The sequence below is a fragment of the Pelodiscus sinensis genome, chromosome 3 (assembly GCF_049634645.1).
Source record: "Pelodiscus sinensis isolate JC-2024 chromosome 3, ASM4963464v1, whole genome shotgun sequence".
Lineage (NCBI taxonomy): Eukaryota > Metazoa > Chordata > Testudines > Trionychidae > Pelodiscus > Pelodiscus sinensis.
The window spans coordinates 5,880,921-5,896,840 of NC_134713.1; the positions used below are offsets into that span (position 1 = coordinate 5,880,921).

Genomic DNA, 15,920 nt, shown 5'->3' on the forward strand with positions numbered 1-15,920 from the left:
GGGTGGGAGGCTCCCTGAAGGGTGGGGGGGCAATGGGTGGAGGGAGGCTCCCTGAAGGGTGGGGGGGCAATGGGTGGTGGGAGGCTCCCTGAAGGGTGGGGGGGCAATGGGGTGGGAGGCTCCCTGAAGGGTGGGGGGGCAATGGGTGGTGGGAGGCTCCCTGAAGGGTGGGGGGGCAGGACGTGCGCAGGTGCTGAGGAGACCAGCCGAGGGTGCTCGGGGCAACTCTGTGCTGAGAGTGGGGGCGGGGCAGCGCTTGGGGCCACTGCTCCCCCCTCCCGGGCCCCTTTCCCAAGATGGCGGCGCCGGGCTCTTCCCCCCTCTGGCGGCGGGAGGACCCTGCGGGGGGGGGGGGGGGTAGGAAGATGGCGGCCGCCGCTCGCGCTGAGCGCGGCTGAGGGGGAGGGACCCGGCCGGGCCCGTGGCGGCGACACCGCCCCCCGCTCGGCCCCGCCCCGCCGGGAGGGAGGGACTCGCAGCCCCAGCCCCGCAGCCAAGCCGAGCAGCTGGAGCCCGGGGCCCCAGGAGCCCCCCAGCGGGAGCCGGGGCCCCAGCAGCAGCAGCGGCGGGAGCCGGAGTCTCTCGGGGCCGCCCCCCCGCTAGCTCCGCCGGGGGCAGGCCGGAGGCGGCGGCTGTCAGCAGGCGGCGGCAGGTGAGCGGAGCCCGGCCGGGCTGCAGCTGTCAGGGCCCGGGGTGGGGGGCGCCCCCCCGCAACGCACCGGGGGGGGGGGGCTTGGACTGAGGAAGCGTCTTGGGAGGGGGGGGCAACAGCTGCTCCCCGTGCACCCCCCACTGCGGGGTGGTATCTAGGGCACTGGGGGGGGGTTCCCCCTCCACCCGGCTGGGGCGCCCGGAGGGGCTGAGGAAATGCGGGAGAGGGGTGGGGGCGGGGGTCCCTTCCCCTTCAGGCGAGGGACGAGCCAGGCAAGCCCAGCGCCCGCCATCGGGGGCTGCCACGGGGCGAAAGTAGCCATCGGGTGTGGGGGGGAGGGAAAAGCGGGGCGGGCAGTATTGGGGACTTGCCCCGGACCCTGGCGGGGAGCGGAGCCTTCCCCCTGCTAGGAAACTCGGCCTTTTCGGCAGCTTTCTGGGGGGGGGGGGCTGTGTCACCCCTTTCAGCTCCGAGGGGCTGGCTGCACCGACCCTAGGAAAGACATGTCAGTTCCTGGTTTGGAGAGCAGGGATAGCAATGTAGCCGTGTTAGTCTGGTGGAGCTGAGACCTGGTTTGGAGAGGAGGGTGTTGGGAAGGTGGGAGGGTGCAGCCCCTTTTGGCTCTTGCACAGCAGCAGTGGGGGGGGGGGGGGCTATGGGTGACAGGGTAAGCTGGCTAAATCAAGGCTCCTCATTTCTGAAATATGTTGTGCTTTTATTCACAAAAAGTTGATTGGAAAAGTAAGGAAGCAGGTTTCTCTCTCTTCCCCCCCCCCCCTCCCCTCCAGCGTCCCTGCGAGGGAGGAATTGGAACTATATGGAATGACTTTGTCATGGTTCCCTAAACATGGCTGAAGGAGAGGGAATGGGGGTTGTTGGTGGGGTGTAGTTGTGCACAAATGGGGGCTGTGGTGGTCACACAGCAACAGGGAGCTGCTGAAGCCTCCGTTGCAGGGAAAGCGAGCTGGGGGGAGGGGAAGACACTTCATTTTGTTGCCTTTTAAATGACAGCTCTTTGTTTGCATCTTCTAATCAGTTGCATTATTACACCAGTACCATTTGAATTAGGTTACACGCATTAATTTTTGCCATGTACAATTTCTTAAGAGGAAAAACAAATAATATATTAATGCAATTTCTTGGTTAAAGAAATCAAGATGGTAATGTGGTATCAAGTAGCTTTTAGTGTAATTTGAGCTGAAAAGATGGCTCAGTCATTATGCATTTTGTTTGGAAAAACAGCCAACTGTCTGAGTAAAAGATGTGTATGGTGCTTTCTGCTGTTCTGGAGTGTGTGGGGAGATTGTTTGATTTTGAAGTCACTGCTTTTTTTTCCTCTGTCAGCAGCTGAGTTGTTGCCCTAAATTTCGTAGGTTTCTGTCCTAGAAACGTGGACTAGAAGCAAAAGCAGATTGTGAATAATTCTAAAGCTGTGGGTGTGAAAACAGCAACCCAGGAGTTCCAGTTGGAACTAAGGGGAGTTATAGCTAGTAGAATATGACATTTAGTTATATGGAAACAGTGGCCGAGAGAGGCACTAGTGTAGGCTGCTAGACGCACTTAAAATCCCTGGTTTCTTAGGTGCATGTTGACCTTTCAATAGCTGAGAATTGGGTTACCATTATGTTGTTGTTGTATGTTTGATATTTGCATGATTGAACTTCATATTAGAATGCAAGAAGGGGGTGGTTTGGGTCCTAAAATGCTAGAGAGTTGGTATGTAAAAGTTTACTGAACATACTGTGGATATTAACTGTACAGACCTGTTTTGCATAACCCAAAAGAGGGACATGGCAAAGAGTATAATACAGTTGAAAATTTGTAATGTAGGTATTTAGTATGTGCGCACTGTTCTTAAATTCTGGTCTTCCGATCTTGCATTCCTCAAGTTGGTAGTTCACACTTACAAACATGACCTGGCTTATGTGGGGCTGCAGGAAATGTGAATCTCTAAAGTGGTACAGTCTGATGAAGTATAGTTAAGAAATGTGTTAATGGATTTAAACAATAAATGAGGTTTACTACTTTTCTAGGGTATGCTATCCTATTCCAATTCAGAGTCTGTAATATTTTCAGCTTACCACAATCTCATGGGAAGGTTTAAATGTTCTAAAATGTAAGTTACTCTGTGCCTATGACAGCTCCTTATATAGCAGAAATAACAAAAACTGTTACATGCAGTTTCTCCAGTTTGTTTAGGCCTCTTGAACAGCAACAGGGAAAGAAGAAAAAGTGATTGTAAATGCAAAAATTTGTGGAGGGTCTCAGGAACTGATATACTATCTAAAAGTACATTTACCTGAGCTTTTGGAAATGCCTGGAGTTCAAGTTTCCCTTTAAAGCAAAACACCTATTGATGCTAGACAACAATAGTAACTTCAGCAAAATTATATATGTCTCCGAGCCTGTGGGCACGATTGAAATGATATGATCTTAACTGGTTTGCTCAAGTTAAGTATTTATTGTCTTGAAATATGCTGCTAAACAACATGGTAGCAACATGATCCTCGCTTTCAAAACAAATGCACTTCACAGAAAAAAAAGTGGGGTTAGAGTATTAATAATTAAGACCTTTATTTATTAGTCATTTCAGTTTGATTTAGAGATAGTGTTATGTGTGTTGGTTTTTCCCCAAAGCTTGCCCTCTGCTGTGAACACTGTAAGAGAAATATTCACAACTGTATGACTAATTCATGTTATTAGTCATGCAACTTCCATTGTAGAATTATTGGCATAGTAATACTATCATTTGATGTTTTAATATTGTCTTCGTTTAGAAACACATGTACCCATTGCTGAGACTTCAGTCTCTTAACATCCTTTTTGCGTGGTACTTCTATATATGTTTGAAACCTTTAGGATTATTAGTTTCCTTAACTATATAAACATTTTGATTATGAACAGATTTGCTGGAGATCAACACTTGTTGGCTACTAATTAAAGTGGTAATTTACACGAGCTGGATGACGATTGTCAAAAGTTAATGTGTGAGCATTGCTATTAAAAATATCCTGTCTCTTGCATAAGCAATTTGCCGGTTGAAGAGCATTAACTTATTTTTGTATAAGCAGACTATTTTTTGCTTGATTCCTCACTTTCTTCAAGCAGTGATGCTTATCTCTTTTGTCAAGGGAAGGAGGGAAAAAATGTTTAAAGTTAGATTGAAATCTTGTTTTTAAAGGAGAAGCAGGGAGAGCTCCAAGAAACAGGTAAACATTAAATCAAGCCTGCCCAAAAGAACAAATGTAACCCAGAGTCCACTACGTTCTATAGCTACCACTTTATAACAAAGGCTAATAGTTGTCAAATTCAGATATTTTATATTGGTTTATTTAGAGACTAGTTCAAACAGACAGTTGTAGATAAACATAATTACTACTTAAGGCTTGGTCTAAGGAGTAATGTTAAAATGGTGCAACTTTGCTCGGCACTATTCTTGTATCTGTTTAAGCTTGGCTCTTAAGCAGATACAAGAGTAAGACCATGCAAAGTTGCATCTGTTTAACATAACACCCTTCATTAAGTAGGCATACCCTCCATGTAAACAAGTTTTGAAGTGCTAGCAGGAATCTGAGGACTGTTTTAAACACAGAAATGTGCCAGTTTTAAGTAAAAATGTGATTAAAAAAACAAATTTAGTTAACATAATACATCTTTGTGTGTGGACACTTTAAATCCATTTAAACTTGCTTATTGGTTTAGTTTGCCCCTCTAAGCTAATAGCAGGACAATGTAGCACTTTAAAGACTAACAAGATGGTTTATTAGATGATGAGCTTTCGTGGGCCAGACCCACTGAGGAAGTGGGTCTGGCCCACGAAAGCTCATCATCTAATAAACCATCTTGTTAGTCTTTAAAGTGCTACATTGTCCTGCATTTTGCTTCAACTACCCCAGAGTAACACGGCTACATTTCTATCACTAAGCTAATAGGAGTAAGATAAATTGACAGCCCGTTTTAAATTAATATGTTGTCCACACAGTGATTTGCCATGGTTTAACTAGACCCATGTAAGTTTGTGTGTAAACAAAGGAAAAGTGTTAGAGAAATGCAAAATAATTCAATGGCTATCCAAACAGAGCAGTATCACTTGAATCCTCCTGGAAAGTAAACTGTATGATCCTCAGTTCAAAATATAGGCACTGCCTATGATTAAGCTAAGATAACTTCAAAACTGGGGCCAGTTCTACCCTCAGGTGTGTATTTAATTTTTTTCCCCAGAGGCACAATGAGATTTAAATATTTAAAACTGTCTTTAAAAAAAGACAGATTCCAGGAGATCAGTGCTGAACCTCTGTTTAATTGTTTTGGGGACACAAAACGTTTAACTTGTTTAGTTTTGGTCAGTGATACCTAAATATCATGAAATATATCTATAAACCGCCTGCTTAACTAAGAACAAGATCTCTTAAACTTTTTCAGATTTTTATTATATACTTAAAAATTGAATTAGCTTTATGTGGAAAAAGGAGAAGAAATCAGCCTTGCACCTGTTTTGTGTGTCTGTGATGTCATGAATAAGGAACTTTTTTTTTCCCAAGCCAGGTCTCTTTTTGGCTATGTTTTGGATTGGGATTGAGGGTACTGTCTTGGAGTTCTGTGAATGGAGAATGATGATGCATCAAGAGATTTAAAGCTTAGCAGTTGAGAGAGAAATGGATTTTTGTATTAAATTAAAAAAAAAAAACCCTGTCTTCCTCCTTATACAATCATAGAACACCAGAACTGGAAGGGGCCTTGGGAGGTCATGGAGTTCAGTCCCCTGCCCCCACGGTAGGACCCAGCACCGTCTAGACCAGCAGTTCCCAACCTTTTCCAGATGGGGACCTATTTTGACAATTCAGGAAGACCTGGTGACCCACGGCAGTTCAAAAACGGGGGGAAAAAAGGGGGCAGAGCCACCTGGGAGACACTTGGCAACCCTTTTGAAATGTAATGGCGATCCATAGGTTGGGAAACTCTGGTCGAGACCATCCCTGATAGATGTCTGTCCAGCCTGCTCTTAAATATATCCAAAGATGGAAATTCCACAACCTTCCTAGGCAATTTATTCAGGTGTTAACCACTGTTGACAGGAAGTTTTTCCTAATGTCCAGCCTAACCCTCCCTTGCTGCAGTGTAAGCCCATTACTTCTTGTCCTATCCTCAGCAACCAAGGAGAACAATTTTTCTCCCTTCTCCTTGTGACACCCTTTTAGCTACCTGAAAACTGCTATCATGTCCGCTCTCAGTCTTCTCCTTTGCAAACTGAAAAAGCCCAGTTCTTTCAGTCTTCCTTTATAGGTCATGTTTTCTAGACCTTTAATCATTCTTGTTGCTCTTCTCTGGACCTTCTCCAGTTTCTCCACATCTTTGTGGTGCCCAGAACTGGACATAGTACTTCAACTGAGGCCTGATCAGCGCAGAGCAGAGCTGAAGAATGACTTTTCGTGTCTTGCTCACAACACTCCTGTAACGCATCCCAGAATTATATTTGCTTTTTTTGCAACAGCATCACACTGTTGACTCATATTTAGCTTGTGGTCCACTATGACCTCTAGATCCCTTTCTGCAGTACTCCTTCCTAGACAGTCGCTTTCCATTCTGTATGTGTGAAACGGTTTGTTCCTTCCTAAGTGGAATACTTTGCATTTGTCCTTATTAAATTTCATCCTATTTACCTCAGATCATTTCTCCAGTTTGTCCAGATCATTTTGAATTATGACCCTTATATATATTTAACTCCCAGATCTAAACACTTAGGAGAAAAGTTGCTAACTGTAGCTGCACCAGCTTAACTTAAAAAAGCCTTTGCAGGATCTCCAACAAAACCTCTCAGAGTATCTGGAATCATTAATTTTTATAGTTGCATTGTTTTAAAAAAAATAATACATTCTCCCTCACCCCTCCTAAGGCTCCCTTTTCATTCTTAAACTGATACTTTGCATACAAATTTTAACAGAACAGATTTCAAGTTGAGTTAAATATCTGAAAGTGGTGGTTTTAATGGAAATGACTAATCAGAATAGGTTTGTGACACTTTTTTGTGACTAACTAGTTTGTTTCAAATCAGATTGGAAAAATTGTGGGTGAATTTAATGTAAATGAAAGCTAAGAACTTAACATCATTAGCTAAAGTTGGATCTAGTGCAGCAGACTTGGACGTTCAAATTTAATCTCTTCTGTTTTGTGTTCCTTAATTCTTGCCCCTTGCTACTCTGGTATTACATCATCCTCTCTCTTTTGCCAATGCACCGCAGTGTTGACTTCTGTTTCAGTGGTGACCCTTCCTTGAACAGAGACTCCTAATGAAATGATTTTGGCAAGTTATTTATGGTATGGACCACTGTCCGCTAGCATGCCTCAGATGAGTGTTCTAATCTCTTTCACTTATGACCCAGTTGACTCGAGGTGAAAAGCAAACACAAGTACTGATTAATGACAAAGGACATTGTGTTATGATTCAAGGAATGACAGCTGGTTACTCTGAAACCATTTACACCAAATACACACACATCTGTAAGCAAGAATGTTGTTAGTACAAATTTAATATTAGAATGCATTTTGTAGAATATTGTTAAGAATATAAAACCTGAGCATTTCTAGCATGCTCATATCGCAACTTACTGAACAATTGTGCATCAAATCCAAATGTGTGTTAAAAGTGACATGCCTGATTCAGTACTGTTATTTAGAATGTATTGGAATAAATTTAATATGTAAAGCATCTCTGCACGTGTCTCAATGATATATTAAAAATGGTGTTATACAGAACATTTGTGAGCCACTGCTTGAAAAAAATGCAGGTATAACACGCGGGCAGTATTTTTTCGGGAGGTGGGGAGGCGGCTAAGTATTTTGGTAAGAGGTCATGGGTTGCACTTTTCTATTATGTTAAAGTGTGTGTGGGGTCTGGGATGGAGTTTATTGGCAGGACTGTGCTTGGGGGCAAAGATTGGGATACAGGGTCTGGGAAAGCATTTAGGTACAAGAAAAGGGTTCTGACCTGGGATTGACATGGAGGAGGCAGGATCTGAGAGGAAGTTTAGGTGCAAGAGGAAGTTGAGGGGCAGGGAATTGGGGAACGAGGTTCAGGCCCTGGCTCTGGCAAGGAGGTACTTACTATAGGCGGCTCCTATCTGGCAGTGCCACAGGGCATTCGGTCAGGCTGCCTGCATGCCAAGATGGTCCCCCAGCCCATGCCCCTTAAAGCTGTTGACTATTGCTGGCAAGTGTGGCTCTGCATGCTGATGTGTCTCTGGGCTAGGCATGCTGTAGATGAGGGCTGCTCTGGCTGGACTGGAGCAGTCTCTCGCTGTGGGGTGGAAGGGTTGCTTTAGCCTGGCCATGACAAGTGGGGAGGACCCCTCCAGCCCAGCCAAGTTGGAGAGGCCCCCCCCACTTGCCCTTGTTTAATGGATTAATCAGTTAAACATAATGTTTAACTGGTAAATTAATTAAACGGGTCAAAATTTTCTTGGATTTCTAATAGGGATGTAAGACGAATCGTTTAAATGGTTAACAATAAGTGTCAGCTTATTGGTTTCTGTTATGGTTGAACACCAGCTCTGATTTTGCTCCTGGGGAGCCAGCTACCACTCCGCAGGCTTTGTATTAGAGCCTGCAGCATGGGGTGGCAGCTGGCTCCCTGGAAGTGGGCCGGCGGCTGGCTACTGAAGCCAGTGTGCACCGGGAGCTAGAGATGTAATAGTGTAGTCGATTAACTGATAAGCAAAAGCTTATAGGTTAATGCTATAGATTATACACATTTTCCCTCCCCCACCCTGCCAGTACATTTTTTAGCAGGCTGGCCAGCAGCCTGTCTCAGTCCTGGCTTGCGATGGGTCCAGGACCTACCCCTGCTGTGGCTCTGCTTTTAGAGTGTTATTAGGAGGTAGGTGGGCAGGCAGCTCAGACTTGGCTCCTGCTCATGCTGGGTCCAGGAGCTCAGAACTCCCCCCTTCGGACAAGGGCTGCTGCCACCCTTGTATCAGAGGCATCAATATGGGGTGACAAGCAGATGGTTTGTGAGGGGAGCTGCTTTTTAAACTGGCTCCCCTCACAGACTAGTGCCTGCTTGGCACCCTGTGTGGCTGTCTCTGTATTAGAGGCAGCAGCGCAAAATGACGGGGCTCCTTCGGAGTGGGGCCAGAGTGCACTGTCTGCCACCCTGCCCCTGGGGACTATAGAATAGTTGAGTAACCGATAAGAATTCATGAGGTGACTCGACAATTCAATTAACCGATATTTAACATTCCTACCGGGAGCCAGCTTATAAGCCGGTTCTTCATGTGCACCGGCTGCACTGTGGGATCTGCAGTACGCTGCAGAGCCGGAAGTGTGTGTAACCACTAGGATTTTTAATGGCTACCTGGTTAACCAGTGTTTTACAACCTAATTACTAAAGTTTCACAGCAGATCCACAGTTCAACACTAATTGGCCAAGCTTTCAGAAGTTTTGAACATTTAGTGAATTCAGTGGGTGCTGCAGGTACTTGGTCTCTCTGAAAACCAGGCCACATTGTTAATCTTTAACTCTAGGCCAGTGGGTCTCTAATTTTTGGTCCATGGACCGCCTTGCTCAACATAGACCTTTCCAGAGACTACCAACCAGCCACTCATGATGACAAAATGGGTGCAGGAAAGAGCTGGAAGTGGGGGTCCAGTTGGGAGGTTGGGCACAGGAGAAGGCTGAGTGTAGGGGGAGTTTGGTGGGAGCAGGGCACAGGAGTGGATTGAGGGTAGGAGTTCTGGGAAGTGAGAAAGGAAAGTGCAGGATCAGGGTGGAGATGTTGGATCTGAGTGTATGAGGAGGATGTGGGGTCTAGGCACGAAAGAGATGGGGGCACTTACCTGGTTCTGTGCCTCCTGCTGCTCCCAGACACCACTCCCCGTTGCACTGCTGTTCCCGTAAGTGGGAGGAGGGTAAGCGGCAGTGTGTGGGGCTACTTCCTTCCTCTGTAAGCCGGATTTGCTCCACGAGGCTTGCCCTGCACCTTGTCTCCTCCTCCTCGGCAGTGGGAAACCAGCACTGGCACTTCAACCTCCCGGAGGGGTTGACGGATTGAAGCGCCAGTGCAGCCTCCTCTCTGGAAGGGGACTAAGACACTCTCCTAACTGCATTTTGTTTTGGGATCATGCTTACCCCTGCTTTCCTCTATCCTTCTCAGTTGCCCTGTCCCCTTGTGCAGCCCCATCTGACTGACTCCTCTCTCCCTGGCTAGGGGAGGAGGGGTATGCCAACTCTCCCAGATTATCATGGAGTCTCCTGGAAATAAAGATTAATCTTTAAAGATTGTCATGTGATGAATCCTCCAGGAATACGTGCCACCAAAATTGGCAACCCTATAATTGGGTTAGGCTGCAATCTCTATCAGGCAGCTGATTGTTGGCTGGAATGGCTGCTTTCTTGGTGCTTCTGCTGCTACCTGGATCTTGCACCTCTTGCCACAGCTGGCTGCCCAGAGGAAGTAAGAGCAGTATCTAAGTGTCTGCAGCAGCAGCACAAAGGAAGTGGCCAGAAGCAAGAGAGGACAGTCAGCAACCTCTCCCTGCCCTGCTTGTGCCTTACAGGCACTTCCTCTGTGATAGTGCTACTGTTGTCTGGATCCCACTCCTCCTTGGGCCAGGGGAATGTATGGTGGAGTAGAGAAGTTGACTGTTTTCTTGCTGACTCTGGCCTCTGCTTCTCTGCTGCTGTCTGAATCTCTCACTTTGCAGTGCTGTTTCCTAACCCAGGAAAAGTGAGACCATGAGGGGCAGGGTGAGTGGTGGTACCAAGTTAGACCAAACTGGCTGCTCCCATTTGTTTATTTACTGGTTCCGCAGCGGGAGGACACTTTGCGCTCCACTTGCCCCCAGGCCAATCAGGGCCTGGGGATGGGGGAGATGCACAAAGCTTCCTTCGCCTTACCCCGGCCCTGCGAAGAGCACGCGGCACTTCAAAGTGCCACGTGCTCCTTGCAGGGTGGGAGGAGGCTTCCTGTGCTCCCCTGCCCCCAGGCCCTGATTGGCCTGGAGGTGGGGGAGCGTGGGAAGCCTCTTCCTGTCCTGCCAGGGGCATGGGTGCCTAGTGGGAAGGGGGGGCAAAGGGGCTACCCCTACCCCCAGACCAGGTGGGGTAGCCCAGAAGCATCCTGGCCCCTGCCCTTCTGGTTTAAACCCTGCCGCTTCTGGTCGGCCTGGGACCACTTCAAAAATGTTCTAAGTGGCCGCCGGTCCAAAATTATCGCCCATCCCTGGGCTAGATGGATCTTTGGTCTGACCCCGTGTGGCTGTTCTTATGTGTGTCTTAAAGTAGGAGAAACCTTAATGCCTCTATTGTTTGCATTCGGAGTCAAGGTAGAAAGGTGTGTTCTTTGTTTTGTGAAATTCCATTCAGATTTAACTAAATTGAAAAATGTTAAAAAAATAACTCTTTTTGTTCACTCAGAGTTTATCTTAAGTAGTAACTTGCGTATGTAATGTACCAACATGATGAAACCAGTACAATCCCCCTCAGGCCTCGTTTCCATTAGGAAAAAGGTATGTGCTTAACTTGTTTATCTCAGATTAAAGTCCTAGTGAAGACAAGTCAGTTTGTAGGGTTTTTTTTTTTTTCATGAGGTAACAAGTTGAGGATACTATGGTTTACCTCCTAGTTCTTACCTCATCCTGCTATGAAGGAGCCTATGGACAACCTTGGCGTGCTAACTCATGTGACTAGTATAAATTGCCTATCAGCATTAGGATTTTTATTCAAACTAGAATTTTTTTCTTAATTGAAGTCATGCACCTAGTGGGGACAGAGTTATATTGCTGCATCGGAATACCACTGTAATACAAACTGAGAAATGCTATTTTGCTGAGTGTAAGGCTTCATGTTGCTATACCAACCCATCTCTTTCCTTTTCATGTCCATGCAAATGTTGTTGTTCCTTAATGACATACTATTTTTTCCATGGGACCCCTGCCACATTCAGTGTACAAGTTGGGAAAACAAGAGGGCTCAATTAAAGTTACAGAGACAACTGTAAATCTGGCATTTCATAATTTTTTGTGCTTGGTATTGCAGCCTAGATACTATTCTTTTAACTTAGGTTTTTGTAATATGTGTATGCCTTTCTGTGGTGCTTATTGTGATATTATTTTAACACTTTACATATATTAAACTGTTCATAATATCCTTGTGATTTTCAAATGGGGGACATTGGCACAGAAGTTGAGCCCATGTACCAGGGTTTTCTGTCAAAGGAACTAAAATATTCTCAAATTCTCAGTGCATGACTAGAAACTGTGTGATCACAGAGGTTGAATTTTTAGGTTGGTGCAACTCAAGAGATTTAGATCTAGAAGGGACCCTTCATCATTGGCCGTTAACTCATCTGCACCGCATAGTGCTTATGGATTTATGTCTGGCAACTGATCATTTCCATTCTGTAGACCAACTCTACTTCTCAACACATAAATGTGCTTGGCACTCGAGCTATGCAGGAGAACTCAGACTTGAAAATCATTGTTACTGCTGTAGAACATGCCACTGCATAGATGCTGGGTACTTTTCCAGAGCAGTGTTACGGTATTTCTCAGTTATTTTAATGAATCTTTATTTTAAACATGCTTTTAAAATTTATTCAAATATTTTCAATGGTAGATTTGTCTCTGATACTGACACAGACCTGTATGTTTAGGCTTCAAAGGATTACCGGTAGTTGTTTTTTTTCTTAAATGGCTGTGTCTACACAGGGCCACTTATTCCGGAAAATCAGCCGCTTTTCCGGAATAAGCTGCGAGCTGTCTACACTGGCCCTTGAATTTCCGGAAAAGTAACAACGCTCTACTGTACAAAATCAGCCGCTATTCCGGAAAAACTATTCTGCTCCCACTCGGGCATAAGTCCTTATTCCGGAACACTGTTCCGGAAAAGAGCCAGTGTAGACACCCCAGTAGTCTCTTCCGCAAAAAAGCCCCGATTTGCGAAAATGGTGATCGGGGCTCTTTTCCGGAAAAGCGTGTCTACATTGGCCACAGACACTTTTCCGGAAAAAGGGTTTTTCTGGAAAAGCAGCCTGCCAATGTAGACGCTCCTTTTCCAGAAAAACTGGAAGTGTAGACACAGCCAAATCAGTGACCAACATTAACTGATAGGCAAAGTAAGAACTGCTTTTTAAAAGATTAGAGTCTTATGTGAATGAATAAAAAATGTGTTGTAACTCTGTAGTTAAATAATAATTTCTTGCAACTATGAAAATGTATATCAATGATTGAAAAATACTAAAAAGTAAACTTAATATTATCCAATGACATTATAAAAATTAGAATAAAATTCGGAGAAGCCTCTGTTTGTTGTCATATGGCCTTTCTACATGCAATTTATAAGTTAAAAAGAAACAAATCCAAACATTTTAAAGAAATCTAAAGAATCTAGTTAAATGAAGATTTCATTATGTATAGCTTTTAAAATGCATGGAAAAATTGACAATTGACAAAATAATCTTGCAAGACAGGCAACATTGTCTTCCTTTATTCTGTCTATTAGGGTGGCTGAGAATTGTGTATTACTAAATCTAAGGTTGTTGTCAGCCTTGCTCTGTAAGGACTGGCCCTCTATATCCACCCCAGAAATTCTGCCACTCAAGTATAGGTTGGCAGTTAGAACTTTTTCCTGTTGAAATAGATGTTTGTTTAGCCAGTGATCTCAAAGCACTGTACTAAATATTAACATAATAAACTTTACCACATCTCTGAGAGAGAAAGTATTTCCAACCCACAGATGTGTATAGCCTTAACATAGGGATGGTCCACATGGACATAGCAGGAGGCTATTCTGCACTGCCCCGTTCTTGCGGAAAAACGTGCAAATGAGGCTAAGCGTGGAATATCACCGTGCCTCACTTGCATAATTAATGATGCTGTTTTTGTGCAAAAACCCCCTCTTGTGCAAAAACAGAGCCTCAGTAATTATGCAAATGAGGCGTAGCAATATTCCACACTTGGCCTCATTTGCATATATTTTTCTGCAAGAGAGGGACAGTGTAGACATAGCCTTCATCTCTTGGGGGTATGAAAAATCCTCACCTCTGAGAGATGTAAGCTATAACCCTGAGTATAGACAGCACTAGGAATCCTTCTGTCATTGTGTAGATTACCTACCCCAACAAGAGAATCCCTCCTATCACGGAATGCAGCTTCTATACTGATGATCTATTGCAATGCAGTTGCAGTGCTGCATCTATGCCACTGTAAGTGGTTTAAGCGTGGGCATATCTTAAAATCACACAGGGAACTTTACAGATGTGGTAATGGAGCTCAGGTCTCCTGACTTAGGACGTGTGGCTATACCCTGCAACATAGCAATGGCCTTGCAGCTGTGCTGCTATAGCATAGACTTTTTCTGCATTGACAGAAGGGATTTGTTATACGAAAATAATCCATCTCTATAACAGGTCAATGGACGAATTCTTTTTCACTTAGCTTTTCTTACTGTAGGGTTAGGTTTACTTAACTATATCACTCACGGCATGACATTTTTCACATCTCTAGTTTTAGGTGTAGCACAGGCTTCAATCCTGCACTCTAATCACTCATATAGCTGCATTTATTTAATTCTTGAGCTGTTCTTGTGTACTGATTCATGTAGGGCATGTGTTTACTGTAATTATAGCAATAGAAACTTGATTTGTTTAGCAAGAGTCCTTTGGATAGGCCTTCAAAAATGCCAGGAATGGAAAACAAACACAACTTGAATTGCCACTCAGTGTCCTTGAGTATCAGCAGTAAATGCCTATTTTGCATCCTGATGAGTGATTTGTAATGAGAACAACAAGGTTAAGGAAATTCTCTCTTGACTCCCTTTCCCCTCCAGCACCCCTCTGCCTCCAAAACCCCCCGTGTTTCAACTCAGTGCCATTGTGAACAGTGGGGTTCCTGCCAATACAGCAGTTTATGGACTTGTGCCTTGATTCAGACTGGACTTCTTGTTTCCAACCTTCAAAAAGCAATAGGGTGGGTGAAGCATATTCCAGTACCTACAAAGATTTCTGCCCAACCTTAGTTGTACTTCTGTCCCTAGAAGTAAAGAAATGGCTAACTGGAACTCTGTGCACATGAACAGGGAATAGGTTTAAGGACCTTTCAGATATGGGTTAGAGGAAGTTAGAATTTCCTACTGCAGTGCTAAGCACGTAAGAGGACATTTTATTTCTCCTTCAGTGGAAGATATTGGCCTCTAAAATAGGAAGGACCATAATAAAAAAGAATGTAAACATGAAAAGCAGAACAAGAGACAAAAGCAATTTCATTAACATATAGTAGCAAACAAAAATAGTCTTTAAAATAAATAAGCACATAATAGCATCTTTATGTCCTATTATGCAAAAGCTTCAAGATTCACTGTAAGCTGGAAGGGAACACTGCCTGCCATCTCTTACACCTCTTAGACTTCAGGCCCTTTAAAATAAGCAGTGTTGGCTGCAGCTGGACCGATAAACACCACTCTCTGACTTTTTCATATGATGGCTCAAATTGTGTATCCAGAGAGGGTGTAGGTGTAGCCTCAACTCAGCAGTCACATCCAAATGGTAGTCTTTATTTAAGAGGGTCAGCATGTTGGAGGGGAATAAAATAGAAACACTCAATTACACTTGGGTGAAGACACTGTAATGCTTGCTAAAACAGGTTGGGCTACATTAAACTCTTATATAACGCAGTAGTTACATTCCTAGAAAACCATGTGTTCTATAAAAACGTATTGTATAAACTGAAAAATAAATGGGAACCATAGGGTTACGTTCCCGGGCATGACTAGGTTGCCAGGTGTCTAGTATTTTCACCTAAAATGTCCAGTACTTTCTGATTTTTTTTTTTTCCTGGTCAGAAGGTGAAAATCCCAGGTATTTACCTGGTTCCACAGGGGAACTGTCTGGCCCGGTGCAGGAAGACAAGATGGCGGATGGCCGTCGGCCGCCTGTTAGGACCAAAAAGCATTTCTTAAAGGGGCCATGGTGGTTTTTATTTTATTTATTTATTGCTTAACTCTCGCGGTTGTACATATTGCGCACATGGGATATGGTTCTGGGAAGATGCTTGTGTGTGTGAAAGTAGTGAGGGCACAGGTAGGCGCTTGGGGTGCTGTATCTGTGGGGTGCTCATCTATGGAGGCTCCTCTTGCTGTTCCCAGAGGAGGCATGGCAAGGTAGCTCCATATGCTGCCCCTGTCCCTCCCTGAGCACTGATTTGGGGGTGGGTTGGGGGGCGGTGCTTGCATATAGAGGCAGTGTGTCTGGCCAGGACTCCACCTCTGCCAGGAATA

The 15,920-nt window shown here is 44.8% G+C and overlaps 1 protein-coding gene across 7 annotated transcripts in view; it reads left to right on the forward strand.

Moving 5' to 3' along the window:
* Positions 1-391: 391 nt before the first annotated feature.
* Positions 392-15,920, forward strand: part of NCOA1 (nuclear receptor coactivator 1) — a 346,176-nt gene continuing 330,647 nt past the window's right edge. For 3 of the 7 annotated variants that reach the window (XM_075923289.1, XM_075923293.1, XM_075923292.1), the window contains exon 1: positions 393-652. The gene's annotated coding sequence lies outside the window, so the exon portion shown is untranslated. Of the gene's footprint in view, positions 653-15,920 lie in introns of all 7 variants that reach the window. The other 4 variants (XM_075923294.1, XM_075923296.1, XM_075923291.1 and 1 more) reach the window with 3 other exon arrangements.